Genomic DNA, 15,424 nt, shown 5'->3' with positions numbered 1-15,424 from the left:
CCATATAATAATCAAAACATCAAACCTACAGAGTAAAGAGAAAATATTAAGAGCAGCTAAAGAAAAAGGCCAAGTAACATACAAAGGCAGACCTATCCGAATTACACCTGACTTCTCAATGGAAACGATGAAAGCCAGAAGATCCTGGTCAGATGTCCTACAAATGCTAAGGGAACAAGGATGCCAGCCCAGACTACTATATCCAGCAAAGCTCTCAATTACCATAGATGGAGAAAACAAAATATTCCATGACAAAGCCAGATTTAAACAATACGTATCCATGAATCCAGCTCTACAGAAAATGCTAGAAGGAAAACCTAGAGCCAAGGAAGATAACTACATTCACAAAGACACAGGCAATATATAATCATACTTTACAAAACACCAAAAGAAAAAGGGAGGAGAAACTACACAAAATAACTTCACTAACAATAAATCAAGCGCAAACAAGGATCACCAATCAATGGTCATTAATATCCCTCAATGTCAACGGCCTCAACTTGCCTATAAAAAGACACAGACTAGCAGAATGGATACGAAGACAGAACCCTTCCTTCTGCTGCATACAAGAAACACATCTCAACACCAAAGACAGATGTTATCTCAGAGTAAAGGGCTGGGAAAAGATCTTCCAATCAAACGGCCCCAAGAAACAAGCGGGCGTAGCAATCCTAATATCTAACAAATTAGACTTCAAATTAAAATCAATCAAAAGAGATGAAGAAGGGCACTTCATATTCATCAAAGGAAAAATACATCAAGACGAAGTCTCGATTTTAAACATCTACGCCCCAAATACAAAGGCACCTACATTCGTGAAAGAAACATTACTAAAGCTCAAAATGCACATAAAATCTCACACACTAATAGTAGGAGACTTCAACACTCCGCTCTCACCGCTAGACAGGACCTCCAGACAGAAACTTAACAAAGAAACAAAAGAATTAATAGAAGTTATGACCCAACTGGGTTTAACAGACATCTATAGAACACTCCACCCAAATACAAAGGGATATACCTTCTTCTCGGCACCACATGGAACCTTCTCTAAAATTGACCACATAATAGGAAACATAGCAAATCTCCACAGATACAAAAAAATTGGAATAACCCCCTGCATCTTATCAGACCACCATGCATTAACATTAGAATTCAACAATAACACAAATCGCAGAAACCCTACAAACTCATGGAGATTGAACAATGCACAATTGCACCATCCCTGGGTAAAGGAACAAATAAAAAAAGAAATTAAAGACTTCCTCGATTTCAATGAGAATGAAGACACAACATACACAAACTTATGGGACACTTTGAAAGCAGTGCTGAGAGGAAAGTTTATAGCACTAAGTGCCCACATGAAAAAACTGGAGAACAGTCATACTAGAGAATTAATAGCACAGCTGAATGTTCTAGAACAAAAAGAAGCAAACTCCCACAGTAGGAGCAGATGCCAGGAAATAATCAAATTGAGGGCTGAAATCAATCAAGTAGAAACCAGGAAAACACTGAGAAGAATCAATGAAACAAAGAGTTGGTTCTTTGAGAAAATCAACAAAATAGACAAACCTCTGTCCAAACTAACCAAAAGACAGAGAGAGAACATGCTAATTAACAAAATCAGGGATGAAAAAGGGGACATAACAACGGACTCTGAGGAAATCAAGAGAATCATCAGGGCATACTTTGAAAATCTGTACTCCACAAAATTTGAAAATTTAAAGGAAATGGACAATTTCCTGGATAGATATCACTTGCCAAAACTAAATCAAGAACAGATAAATAATCTAAACAGACCTATAACCCCTAATGAAATAGAAGCAGTCATCAAAAGTCTCCCAAACAAAAGAAGCCCAGGCCCAGATGGCTTCAGTGCAGAATTCTACCAGAAATTCAAAGAAGAGCTCATTCCAATACTCGTCAAAGTATTCCACACAATAGAAGCAGGAGGCTCACTGCCAAACTCTTTCTACGAGGCTACAATTACCTTGATACCCAAGCCACACAAAGACACAACTAAGAAAGAGAACTATAGACCAATTTCCCTCATGAACATTGATGCAAAAATACTCAATAAAATACTTGCAAACCGGATTCAAGAACACATCAGAAAAATCATCCACCATGATCAAGTAGGCTTCATTCCAGGAATGCAGGGATGGTTCAACATTAGAAAATCTATCAATGTAATCCACCATATTAACAATCTGCGAAAGAAAAACCACATGATCATCTCACTAGATGCTGAAAAAGCCTTTGACAAAATCCAGCACCCCTTCATGATAAAGGTCCTAGAGAGATCAGGGATAACAGGAACGTACCTGAATATAATAAAAGCAATATACAGTAAACCAACAGCTAACATCAAACTAAATGGAGAGAAACTCAAAGCAATTCCTCTAAAATCAGGAACAAGACAAGGCTGTCCACTCTCTCCATATCTCTTCAATATTGTACTTGAAGTTCTAGCTACAGCAATAAGACAACAAAAGGAGATAAAGGGGATACAAATAGGAAAAGAAGAAGTCAAACTTTCACTATTTGCAGATGATATGATAGTTTACATAAGTGACCCAAAAAACTCCGCAAGGTTACTCCTAGAGCTGATAAACACCTTCAGCAATGTGGCAGGATACAAGGTAAACTCAAAAAATCAGTGGCCCTATTATATACAGATGATGAAGTGACTGAGAAAGAAATCAGAGAAACATCACCTTTTACAATAGCCAAAAACAGCATCAAATATCTGGGGATAATGTTAAACAAGGAAGTGAAAGACCTGTATATCAAGAACTTTGTGTCTTTAAAGAAAGAAATCAAAGAAGATACCAGAAAATGGAAAGATCTCCCATGCTCTTGGATTGGTAGGATCAACATAATAAAAATGGCAATCTTGCCAAAAGCAGTCTATAGATTCAATGCAATCCCTATCAAAATTCCATCACAATTCTTCAAGGACCTGGAAAGAACATTAATCAACTTTATATGGAAAAACAAAAGGCCCAGGATAGCCAAAACATCCCTATACAATAAAGGAACTTCAGGAGGCATCACCATACCTGACTTCAAGCTCTATTATAGAGCTATAGTCCTGAAAACAGCTTGGTATTGGCACAAAAATAGGCAGGTAGACCAATGGAACCGAATCGAAAGCCCTAATTTTAACCCACACACCTATGAACACCTGATGTTTGACAAAGAAGCTAAAACTGTACAGTGGAAAAAGAAAGCATCTTCAACAAATGGTGCTGGCATAACTGGGTACTGGTATGCAGAAGACTGCAGATAGATCCATGTTTATCGCCTTGTACAAAACTTAAGTCCAAATGGATCAAAGATCTCAACATACATCCAGCCACACTGAAACTTTTAGAAGAGAAAGTGGGAGATACTCTTCAACGAGTTGGTACAGGAGACCACTTCCTAAACATAACACCAGTGGCACAGGCACTGAGATCGACAATTAACAAATGGGACCTTTTGAAACTAAAAAGCATTCTGTAAGGCAAAGGACACAGTCAAAAAGACAAAAAGGCAGGCCACAGAATGGGAAAAGATATTCACTAACCCTACATCTGACAGAGGGCTAATCTCCAAAATTTACAAAGAACTCAAGAAACAAGTCTCCAAAACACCAAAGGATCCACTTGAAAGGTGGGGTACAGAGCTAAATAGAGAATTCTCAGTAGAGGAGGCTAAAATGGCCAAGAGACACTTAAGAAAGTGCTCAACATCCTTAGCCATCAGGGAAATGCAAATCAAAACAACTCTGAGATACCATCTTACTCCTGTCAGAATGGCTAGAATCAAAAACACCGAAGACAATTTATGCTGGAGAGGATGTGGAGAGAGAGGAACACTCCTCCACTGCTGGTGGGAATGCCAACTCATACAGCCTCTTTGGAAATCAGTATGGAGATTCCTCAGGAAAATGGGAATTAATCTACCACTAGACCCAGCAATTCCACTCTTAGGCATTTATCCAAATGAGGCAGGTTCATACAACAAGGGCATCTGCTCCACTATGTTCATAGCAGCATTGTTTGTAATAGCCAGAACCTGGAAGCAACCTAGATGCCCCTCAACTGAAGAGTGGATAGAGAAAATGTGGTACATTTACACAATGGAGTATTACTCAGCAGAAAAAAACAATGGAATCTTGAAATTCGCAGGGAAATGGATAGCACTGGAAGAAACCATCCTGAGTGAGGTAACCCAGTCGCAAAAAGACAAACATGGTATGTACTCACTCATATATGGATTTTAGATATGGATCAGGATAGTGCCAGTCTGCACTTCCACAGATAGAGAGTCTGGGAAACAGGAAAGAACCTAAAAGATATGCATATATGCATAGTACCCAAGAGAAGAGGATGGAGACAAGATCCTCTGAATGGATGGGGAACACGGCGAGGGGTGGGGGGAGTGGGACCTGGGAAGAATAGAGGGGGTAAAGAGGAAGGGAGTTGGTCATGGGGGAACAGGAAGTTGAGGGGTTGGGGGTAGAATAGGGGGAAGAGGGAATCATAGGATCGAAGACAGATCAGGCACCAGAGTGACCTCGAGTGATCTAAAGGTATAACATCAATTGGCAAGCTAAGCAATAGTGGAGGGACCACCTCGAATGCCCATTCCTGATAATGAACTTGATGTCTATAACCATCCGGGAGCCTTCATCCTGTGACTGATGGAAGCAGAGGCAAACACACAACTAATCACTGAACTGAACCCAAGGAACCCAGTGACAGAGAGAGAGGAGTGATGAGCAATATTGGCAAAGAATGGGCTGGCAAAACCAGCAGAGACAGCTGATCTGAACAGAGGAGTGCTCTTGGACACCAGACCGACAGTGGGGAGGCCAGCATGGGACTGATCTGGACTCCCCAAATGTGAGTGTCAGTGAGAAGGCCTGGGCAACCTATGGGGCCCTGAGCTGTGGATCAGTGTCTATCCCTGGTATACCAACTGTCTTCATGTGCCTATAGCACAAAGAGAGATGCTCTCTCAGCCTGGACTCTTAGGGGAGTGCCTTGACCCTACCAAGAGTAAAATGACAGATTCTAGATATCCCCTATGTGGAAGGATTTGGCAATAGAGTGGGAGGGAGGGGGAAGGGGAGTGCGGGAAGAGGGGAGGGAGAGGGAAATGGGATTGACATGTAAAACAAGATATTTAAAATTAAAATAAAAAATGATAAAAAAGAAAAAAAAGATTCACTCAAAAAATTAGTATCCCTCCTATATATAGATGATAAATTGGCTGAGAAAAAATCAGAAAAACATGAGTTTACACAATAGCCACAAACAACATAAAATATCTTAGGTTAACTCTAACCAAACAAGTGAAAGACCTGTATGATAAGAACTTTCAGTCTTTAAAGAAAGAAATTAAAGAAGTTATCAGAAAATGGAAATATCTCCCATGCTCTTGGATAGATAGGATCAGCATAGTAAAAATAGCAGTATCACCAACAGCAATCTAAAGTTGCACTGCAATCCCCATCAAAATCCCAGCACATTTTTTCATAGACCTTGAAAGGCTAAGACTCAACTTTATAAGAAAAAACCCAGGATAGCTTAAACCAACCCTTACAATAAAGGGAATTTCCAGAGTCATACCCATCCCTGACTTTAAACTCTACTAAAGAACTATAGTAATGAAAACAGCTTGACATTGGCATAAAAACAGACCAGTTGACACATAAAATTGTATTGAAGACCCTGTTATTAACCCATACTCCTATGAACACTTGATATTTGACAAAAATAATCTAAATTTCTACAATGGAATAAAGAAAGTATCTTCAACAAATGATGCTGACATAAATGGATGCTAACATGTATAAGATTACAGGAGATAGGAACTACCTCCATGCAGATAACATAAGTCCATATGGATCAAAGTCCTCAACATAAACAAGTCACACTGAATGTCTTAGAAGGGAAAGTGGGAGGTACCCTTGAACAAATATGTACAGGAGACTACTTCCTGAAGATAAAACCAGTAGCACAGACAATGAGATAAATATTTATAAATGGGACCTTCAGAAGCAGAAAAGCTTCTGTAAGACAAAGGACACAGTCAACAAGACACCACAGAAACCCACAGAATGGAAAAAGATCTTCATCAATCCCACATGTGACAGAGAACTGATCCCCAAAATACACAAAGAACTCAAGAAGCTAGTCACTAAAACACCAGATAATCCACTTAAGAAGTGGTGATACAGAACTAAATAGTGAATTCTCAATAGAGGAATTGAAAATGGCTGAAAGACTCACTAGAAATTGCTCAACATTCATACCCATCATGGAAATGAAAATAAAAACAACTCTGAAATACCATCTTACACCTGCCAGAATACCTAAAATCAAAGACAGCAATGACAGTTTATGCTTGAGAGGATATAGAGAAAGGGAGAACATTCCTCCATTGCTGGTGGGAATATAACCTCGTGACAGCCATTTTGGAAATCAGTACGGTGGTTTCTCAGAATAAAAAATCAGTCCACCTCAAGATACAGCAATTCCACTCTTAGTCATATACCCAACAGATGCACATTCATACCACAAGGACATCAGATAACTATGTTCATAGCAGCATTATATGTAATAGCCAGAACCTGGAAGCAAACTAGATACCCCTCAACTAAAGAATGGATAAAGAAAATTTGGTAAATTTACACAATGTAGCACTGCTCAGCAGAAAGGAAACAAATGAAATCTTCAACTTTGCAGGCTAATGGATAGAACTAGAAGAAACCATCCTGAGTAAGGTAAAACAGATACAGAATGAAAACCATGGCATGTACTCACTCATAAGTGGATGTTAGACATAGAGCAAAGGCTAACAAGTTTACAATCAACAATCCCAGAGAAGCTAAGAAGCAAGAATGACCCTAAGAGAGACATACATGGTCCCCTGGAAAGAGGAAAGAGACAAGAGCTCCTGAGCAAATTGCAAGCACAGCAGGAGGTGGGAGGGAAGTAGGAGGAAGGGGAGGGGTAGCATAACATGAGGGATCAGAAAGATCGAGCTGGGAGAAGAATAAAGAAGGAGAGTCAGAAAAGAGACACCTTATAAAAAGAGTTTGCAAGTGATCCGTCTGCTTCAATTGTGTGGAACAATTTGAAAAGTATTGGTATTGACTCTTCCATGAATTTCTGGAGGAATTCTGCAATGAAGCCATCTGGCCCTGGACTTTTTTTTTTTGGTTGGAATGTTATTTATGGTTGCTTCTATTTGTTTGGGGGTTATAGATCTGTTTAAATTGTTTATCTGTTCTTGATTTAATTTTGTTAAGTGATATCTATCCAGAAAATCATCCATTTCCTTTAAATTTTCCAACTTAGTAGACTACAGGTTGTCAAAATATGATATGATGATTTTTTTGGATTTCCCCAGTATCTATTGTTATGTCCCCCGTTTCATTTCTGATATTGTTGAGTGGCATGTTCTCTCTCAGTTTTTTGGTTAGGTTGGATAAAGGTTTGTCTATCTTGTTGATTTTTTTCCAAAGAACCAACTCTTTGTCTCATTGACACTTTGTAATATTCTCTTTGTTTCTTCTTTATTGATTTCAGCTCTCAATTTGATAATTTCCTAGCATCTGCTCCTCTGGGTGAGTTTGCTTATTTTTGTTGTAGTGCTTTCAGGTGCTCTGTTAATTCTCTGGTGTGTCTATTCTGCAGTTTCCTCATGTGGGCGCTTGTTGCTCTGAAGTTTCCTCTAGAACTGCTTTCAGAGTGTCATATACATTTTGGTATGTCATGCCTTCATTTTCATTAAATTCTAGGAAGTCTTTGATTTCTGTTTTTGTTTCTTCCTTTAAACAAGGGTGATGTATCCAGAATTGTCTTATTACCCAAACCACAGTAAGATACAATCAAGCTAAGGAGCTACAAACCAATCTCCCTCATTGAACATTGATGCAAAAATACTCAATAAAATACTCGTAAATCGAATCCAAGAACATATCAGAAAAAGTCATACACCATCATCAAGGAGGCTTCATCCCAAGGATGCAGGGATGGTCCAAAATATGAAAATCCATCAATGTAATCCATCATATATATAAAGACACTGAAATAGAAAACCACATCATCATCTTGTCCCGCGCTACCATCTCGCCAGCAAGAACGACGCAGGACACTCGGATCCTTCTGCAGTAAAGCTTTAATACATCTTGAGAGATAGATGATCAGCTTCTGAGAGGGAGACCCCAAGCTAAGAAACCCAGCCCCTTATATAAGCCTAGGAGCTCCGAGTGAGACGTGTAGAGCCGGGATTGGTGGTTTGCTCATCACCCCAGATGACGGGTGAGGCACAGCTTAAACGGTGAACTCCAACTGACAGCGGATGTCAGCGCCATCTTCTAATGGCGATAGCGATAGCGAGGGCGGCTCCTCACATCTCCCCCTATTCATTTATTTTTGAAGCCATAGGACACCCACAACTTTGGAGTGGAGATAGAGGTCAAATCCCCATGTGCAAATTTGGAACATGTACAAAGCTCCTCTCCAGGGTCTTATCCCCAGAGGGAGCCCTGACCAGTCCCGATGTCGTTTTTCTGGGGGAAGGAGATCATGACATAGAACCTTCATGCAAGATGACTTATCTCCCAGGAGAAAGTCGTTATACCGCAGACCTCTCCTGTGCAGTGCTTAGCCTTGCAACTCCTTGGGCTGCTGAAGCCTACCCACTCTATCCCGTGCAATGAGACTAGCCTCGTGGGGTGCAAGAGCCGGGAGGCCAGCGACCTATTGCTTTAACATGGTTAACCAAATGTCAGGGAGGCTCCGTGTTCTAAGGCAGCAAGTGCTTGTGCCACCATCACTTTGTCTCTTTTGTTTGGGCTCTGAGCTTACACACCATCCAAAGCATCAACACTATTCCACAGCAGAGAACTAGGCTAAATGATCCCACCCCCACCCATTCCTTAAAATAAGAAAATGCAGATGAAATCCAGGAGGAGAGGCCTTCCATCAGAGAAAGATCCAGACGCGTCGAATTCACTTGCAGGATCGCCACTCTCAACTCACGGAGTGTCTGCTCAAACTCAAAAGTCCAATTCTGTAATAAATGTTGAGACAGAGCTTTTGACAGGTTAGCTGCTCTTGTAAAATTCTCATATTGTACTGAAGTGACACAAAGGCCAGGCAACTTTTGTTCACATCCCAATTGGGCCATCTGCCACAATATATCCAATTGTTCCTGAACCAAATTAATCTGTTGGTTTACCAACATCAGGCCTCCTTGTATCTGAGAATTGGCAGTGGCCTGTTTATCTAGGGCCATGGTCACAGTGGCCGATAGTTCATTAATGGTTTGAGTTGTCTGCACAGTGGCAGAAAGTGCAAGGGCCGAGGCGGTAACCGAAGCAGTAACCGCGGCGGCGGCTATCAGGCCCACAATAATAGCAGAGATCCCAAAAATCTCGCTTTTCCCTAAACAAACTCAAACTACTTGGCACCTCAACAGGAACTGGAACAAATCGAGGCATGCGCATTACCAAAGCAAAAGGGTGCTTAATAGCATCCCAGCATAATGCATAAAAACAATTCTAAGCAGAGCAATTTATTTCTTTCTGATTCTTACCTAAGGTATCATTACTCACAACCCAAATAAAGGGCAGCCAAACACAAATTGGAGCAGCTGAATAATTAGTTCTCTTAAAAGGGGTATACTTAACATTGGAGGAGGACCAATCAGATGATCCAGAGCTCTGTCCCTCACTCAGACTGTTGCCTAATGCCCCTTTCCAATCAAAAGTAATCTGTCCCTTCTCACTATATCCTCCAGCAATCATTGCCATAGGAGAAAGATCAGTACAGCTTCCATTAATTCAAAAGGATTAGCATTAGATCTTTCTGGATCCATATGAATAAAATTATCCTTTAATGAAGAAATCACAGTAAAGCACAAGCTTCCTACCAATGACAAGGTTCTCTCATCCTGAAAACTCTGTATCTGAGGATCTAAAGGCAAAAAGGCAAGCCCCAACTCTCTATTAGTTGTGAAAAATCTAGGGAACACCTGGGCATTATGCATCACTGGCATCGGTAGGGGAAGGTAGACATGATGGCCCACCGTAACTCTCCCATCATACTAGGAACCATCATCCCGAGTAGGAGAGTCTTCATCACCCACTTGGCCTCCATCCTTCTTATTCTGGAGTTGTGAAGGAGCTCTTCGAGTGAGTCTTTCAGGGATCCACAGGGGGTTTTCTTCCTCCTGTGGAAAAACACACACAGCTCCCCTGGATCTTATAAGAATAGGATCCGGGCCTTTCCAGAGATCAGTCAAGACATCTTTCCATTTTACCATTTCTTTTGGCCTATCAGGCTCTAAACTGTGGCGATCGGCCGCAGTGTGGCCTTGGGCATCAGAGTTCAAGAAATTAAGGGTAAAAAGTGCCATGGACACAGCAACTCTTGGTACCGAGGGTAGAACATCCTCAATACTCCCCTTTTGTTTAATCAGATATGATTTGAGTGTACGATGGGCACGTTCCACAATGCCCTGTCCTTGAGGGTTATAAGGTAGGCCAGTTAGATGGGTAACATCCATTTGCCGACAAAACTGTCGGAATTTTTGAGAGGTATATGCTGGTCCATTGTCTGTTTTTAAAATTCTGGGTTTTCCCCAAGCACTCCAGGCCTCAAGGCAATGTTGAATCACATATGAGGCCTTTTCCCCTGTTAGGGGCGTGGCGAACATTACGCCAGAACAGGTGTCAACAGAAACATGAACATATTGAAGCCTTCCAAAAGAGGGAATATGAGTAACATCCATCTGCCACATCTGCAATGGTCTAATGCCACGTGGGTTTATTCCCACGTGGGGAGCAGGTAAGAATTCGCAGCAATTCTGGCATTGAGTAACAATTTCCCTAGCCTCTTTCCTGGATAGAGCAAAACGACGGCGCAAGGTCTCAGCCGTCACATGAAAGCGCTGATGGAACTCTTTTGCTGCTTGTGCGTGGGTAGACAAGGCAGCGGCCACCAGCTTTGTAGCCTTGTCCGCTAAGTCATTCCCTAAGGACATGGGACCTGGGAGTCCAGAATGTGCTCGGACATGGGTAATGAAAACAGGAAATCTCCTATTTAACAAGGCAGCTTGTATCTTCTGAAAGATGTTAGCAACTCTGCTGGAGGATCTTATTATTCCAGCTATCTCAAGGAGATTAACTGCATTAACCACATAAGAGGAATCTGATACAATATTGAGGGGTCCTGGAAAAGCCTCAAGAACCTCCAGTACTATCAGACATTCTACAACTTGAGGTGAAGTTTCATTATATTGTTTAGATATAACCCTATCCTTGACCACATAAGCTCCCATACCAGTTTTCGATCCATCAGTGTACACCACAGTCCCATCTGGGAGTGGGTCTTTAGCTGTCACTTGTGGAAACACTATAGCCTGGTTTAGGGCAAACTGTAAAATTGGATGCTTTGGAAAATGATTATCAATTTGTCCTGAAAAGGAAGTAACTAAAACTGCCCAATCACTAGATGTGGCTGCCAAGGTCTGAACTTGTGCAGCAGTATAAGGCACAATCAAGGAATCAGGATCCCTGCCAAAATGCGTAACAGCTGCTTTTATTCCGCGAAGCACGAGCTGTGCAACAGCATCAGGGTACCAGTCAATAATCTTAGCAGGGGAAGCATTTGGATGAATCCAAAGTAATGGTCCATGTTGCCACAGGACTGCAGTTGGCAATTGAGCTGTCTTAAAAACACACAGATTAAAAGGTAGTGACTCCTCAATACGTTGTAATTGTGCTTCCTGTAAGGCCTCTTCCACCATCTGTAAGGCTCGGTGGGCGGCAGGGGTAAATTTTCTGGGTGAGGAGATATGAGGCTCACCCTCCAGGAGATCGAAGAGGGGTTTTAGATCAGCAGATGGAATTTTTAAAAAGGGCCTCAACCAATTTATATCTCCCAGAAGTTTCTGAAAATCATTTAATGTTTGTAAGTGGTCTTTGCGAATTTCTATTTTCTGAGGAACTATATTTTTGGGAGTAATCATTGAGCCCAAAAAGAGGCCTGTATCTGCAATTTGAACCTTTTCTGAGGCAATCTCTAATCCCCACTGTTTTAATTCAGCCACCAGCATGGGAAAAGCCTTTTGTAAAACATCTAACTCTTTGTGACAAATAAGAATATCGTCCATATAATGGATCATGATTAAAGATGTAAATTGCTTCCTAATTGGCTCCAAAGCCTCCTGCACATACAGCTGACATATTGTTGGGCTATTGGCCATGCCTTGCGGCAGTACCTTCCACTGAAATCTCTTGTCTGGTTCCATATGATTAAGAGAAGGGATAGTGAAGGCAAACCTTGGTCTATCCTGTGGGTAAAGTGGAATAGAGAAGAAACAATCCTTAATATCTATAATAATAAGCTTCCAATCTTGAGGAAGTGCAGAAAGCAAAGGAAGTCCTCTTTGAACAGGGCCAAAAAGATGCATCTGATTGTTAATGGCCCGCAGGTCGTGGAGTAATCTCCACTTCCCAGATTTCTTCTTAATAACAAAAATTGGTGTATTCCATGGGGAGGTAGAAGGCTCTAGATGCCCCAGCCATTCCTGTTCTTGCACTAATCTTGTGACAGCCTCTAATTTTTCAGAGGATAGAGGCCATTGAGAGACCCATAACGGCTCCTCTGTTTTCCACGGTATGGGTCGTGAAGCCTCAACGGCCCCTAAATAAAACCCAGTCCTTTTCTACCCCGATTTCCATGTTGCGTAATGGGTTTTATTCTGCCTTGTTCTTGCCTACCCAAGCCTCTACCCTTTGTATACCCCATCTTTGCCATAATGGCTGATGCCTGGGGAGAGTATTCATTAGTTAGGGTCATGCCCATGGCTTGTAACACATCCCGTCCCCATAAATTTACAGGGAGTGGCAACACATAGGGGGTAAAACATCCCTGTTTGCCCTCAGCGTTCCGCCAGGTTAAGGCTGAGGCACTGATGGCAGGAGAGGACTGGTATCCAAGACCTTGTAGAGAATGAGATGAAACAACAGTGGGCCAAGACTTCGGCCACCAATGGAGTGAAATAATGCTTTTGTCTGCTCCTGTATCCATTATCCCTTCAAATTCTTTTCCATTAATTAACAATTTTATTGTAGGTCTCTCATTTAGGGGTATAGCCAGATAGGCTGAATCACTTCCAGAAGATGCCATAGCCTTTTTTTGTAAAGTGTAAGTTTCTCCATCCCCGAGGGAGGGCAGCAACACCAGTTGTGCAATTCTATCTCCCTGCTTTATAGAAAATACACCCCGAGAAGTAGAACAGAGGGGCGTGAGCCTGCCGGATTTATAGGCGGTGGCCTCACATTCATTTTTGTTTTCAGCGGCCGGTGTCTATCAGGGTGATATCTTTCTTCCTCATACCGTGCCACCTCCTCCTCTAGACCACCTTCTTCGCTAGAATCCAGAGTGTCAGAATCGGAATTATCTAGCTCCAAGGCTTCTAGCTCTACCGTAGGGTATAGGCTAGATTCTGGCTTTTCTTTTTCTTAGATTTGTTAGGGGGTGAATGATCACTCCCTTCTTTCTCTCCCCCTTTCTTAACTTCTTGGGGAGGGCCTTTTTTCTTAGACATGTCTTTCCTTTTGCGAGCTCCCATTCTCTCACTCCGTTCAGTTTCTGACATGCTATCCTGAACTTCCTCTAAGGTTCCCTGACTTTCTACTATAGCAGGGTGACAGGCCTCATCCTCCAAGCAGTTTTTAACTAGCTTCCAAATGGCTTTGGTACCTAAGCGGAGATCTCCTTCTGCATGCTTCCTGTCTAGTTCTTTACCTAGCTTGTTCCATGAGGCCACAGTGAGGGACCCGGAACAAGCATACCATGGTGCCACTCTATCTACCTCCTTCACAAAATTTTGAAGTGTTCGTGGTGCAATTTTGAGATCTCTTTGTTTTAGCACAGTCTGTAGGGCAGTAACCACTGACTGTGACAACCCCATCGCGCTGGCGGCTTATCTAAAAAACGGCGCTCGACTCCTTTACCAGACTGACAGCACCGTTCTGTCAGCACCAGCCACGATGAAGAAGAAGGACAAACAGGACTAGCACCAAAGCCTCCACTGACCCGTCCCACGGTGATGACAAACTAAGGCCAAAGTCGAGAAAAGGGGTGTTCAGGATCAAGCATACCTCTCTGAACTTACGTCCCTGCAGTTCTGAATCCGCCCCGTCTTCCGAGGGTCTCCCGCGGCGCCGGCGATGTTGAAGAGTTCCCGGGTTTCGGCACCAGATGTCCCGCGCTACCGTCTCGCCAGCAAGAACGACGCAGGACACTCGGATCCTTCTGCAGTAAAGCTTTAATACATCTTGAGAGATAGATGATCAGCTTCTGAGAGGGAGACCCCAAGCTAAGAAACCCAGCCCCTTATATAAGCCTAGGAGCTCCGAGTGAGACGTGTAGAGCCGGGATTGGTGGTTTGCTCATCACCCCAGATGACGCCACGGTGAGGCACAGCTTAAACGGTGAACTCCAACTGACAGCGGATGTCAGCGCCATCTTCTAATGGCGATAGCAATAGTGAGGGTGGCTCCTCACATCATCTCACTAGAAACTGAAAAAATCCTTTAACAAAATCCAACATACCTTCATGATAAAGGTCCTAGACAGATCAGGGACAACAGGAACATACCTAAACATAATAAAAGCAATATAAAGTAAACCGATAGTCAACATCAAACTAAATGGTGAGAGACTCAAGGTGAGTCCTCTAAAATCAGGAACAAAACCAGGATGTCCAGTATCTCCATATCTATTCAATATTGTACTTGATGTTCTTGCTAGAGCAATAAGACAACAAAAGGAGATCAAGTGGATACAAACTGGAAAAGATAAGTCAAACTTTCACTATTGGCAGATGATATGATAGTCTATGTAAGCAACCCAAAGAATTCTATGAAGGAACTCCTACAGCTGATAAACATCTTCAGCAAAGTGTCAGGATATAAATTAACTAAAAAAAGTCAGTAGCACTACCATATATAGACAATAAAGGGGATGAGAAAAAATCAGAGAAACAACATAAAATATCTTGGAGTATCCCTAAGCAAACAGGTGAAAGACCTGTAAAACAACAACATTGAATCTTTAAAGAAAGAAATAAAGACGATACCAGATAATGGAAAGATCTCCCATGCTCTTGGATAGGTAGGATCAATACAGTAAAAATGACAATCTTACCAAAAGTAATCTACGGATTCAATGGAATCCCTATCAAAATACAGCACAATTTTTCACAGACCTCGAAAGGAAAGGACAATCCTCAACTTTATTTGGAAAAAAAAGACCCAGGATAGTCAAAACATCCCTGTAAAATAAATGAACTTCAAGAGGCAACACGATCCCTTACTTCAAGCTCTACCATAGAGCTATAGTCTTGAAAC

The sequence above is a fragment of the Mesocricetus auratus genome, unplaced genomic scaffold (genome assembly GCF_017639785.1).
Source record: "Mesocricetus auratus isolate SY011 unplaced genomic scaffold, BCM_Maur_2.0 Super-Scaffold_100044, whole genome shotgun sequence".
NCBI lineage: Eukaryota > Metazoa > Chordata > Mammalia > Rodentia > Cricetidae > Mesocricetus > Mesocricetus auratus.
This window is presented reverse-complemented; position numbering follows the sequence as displayed.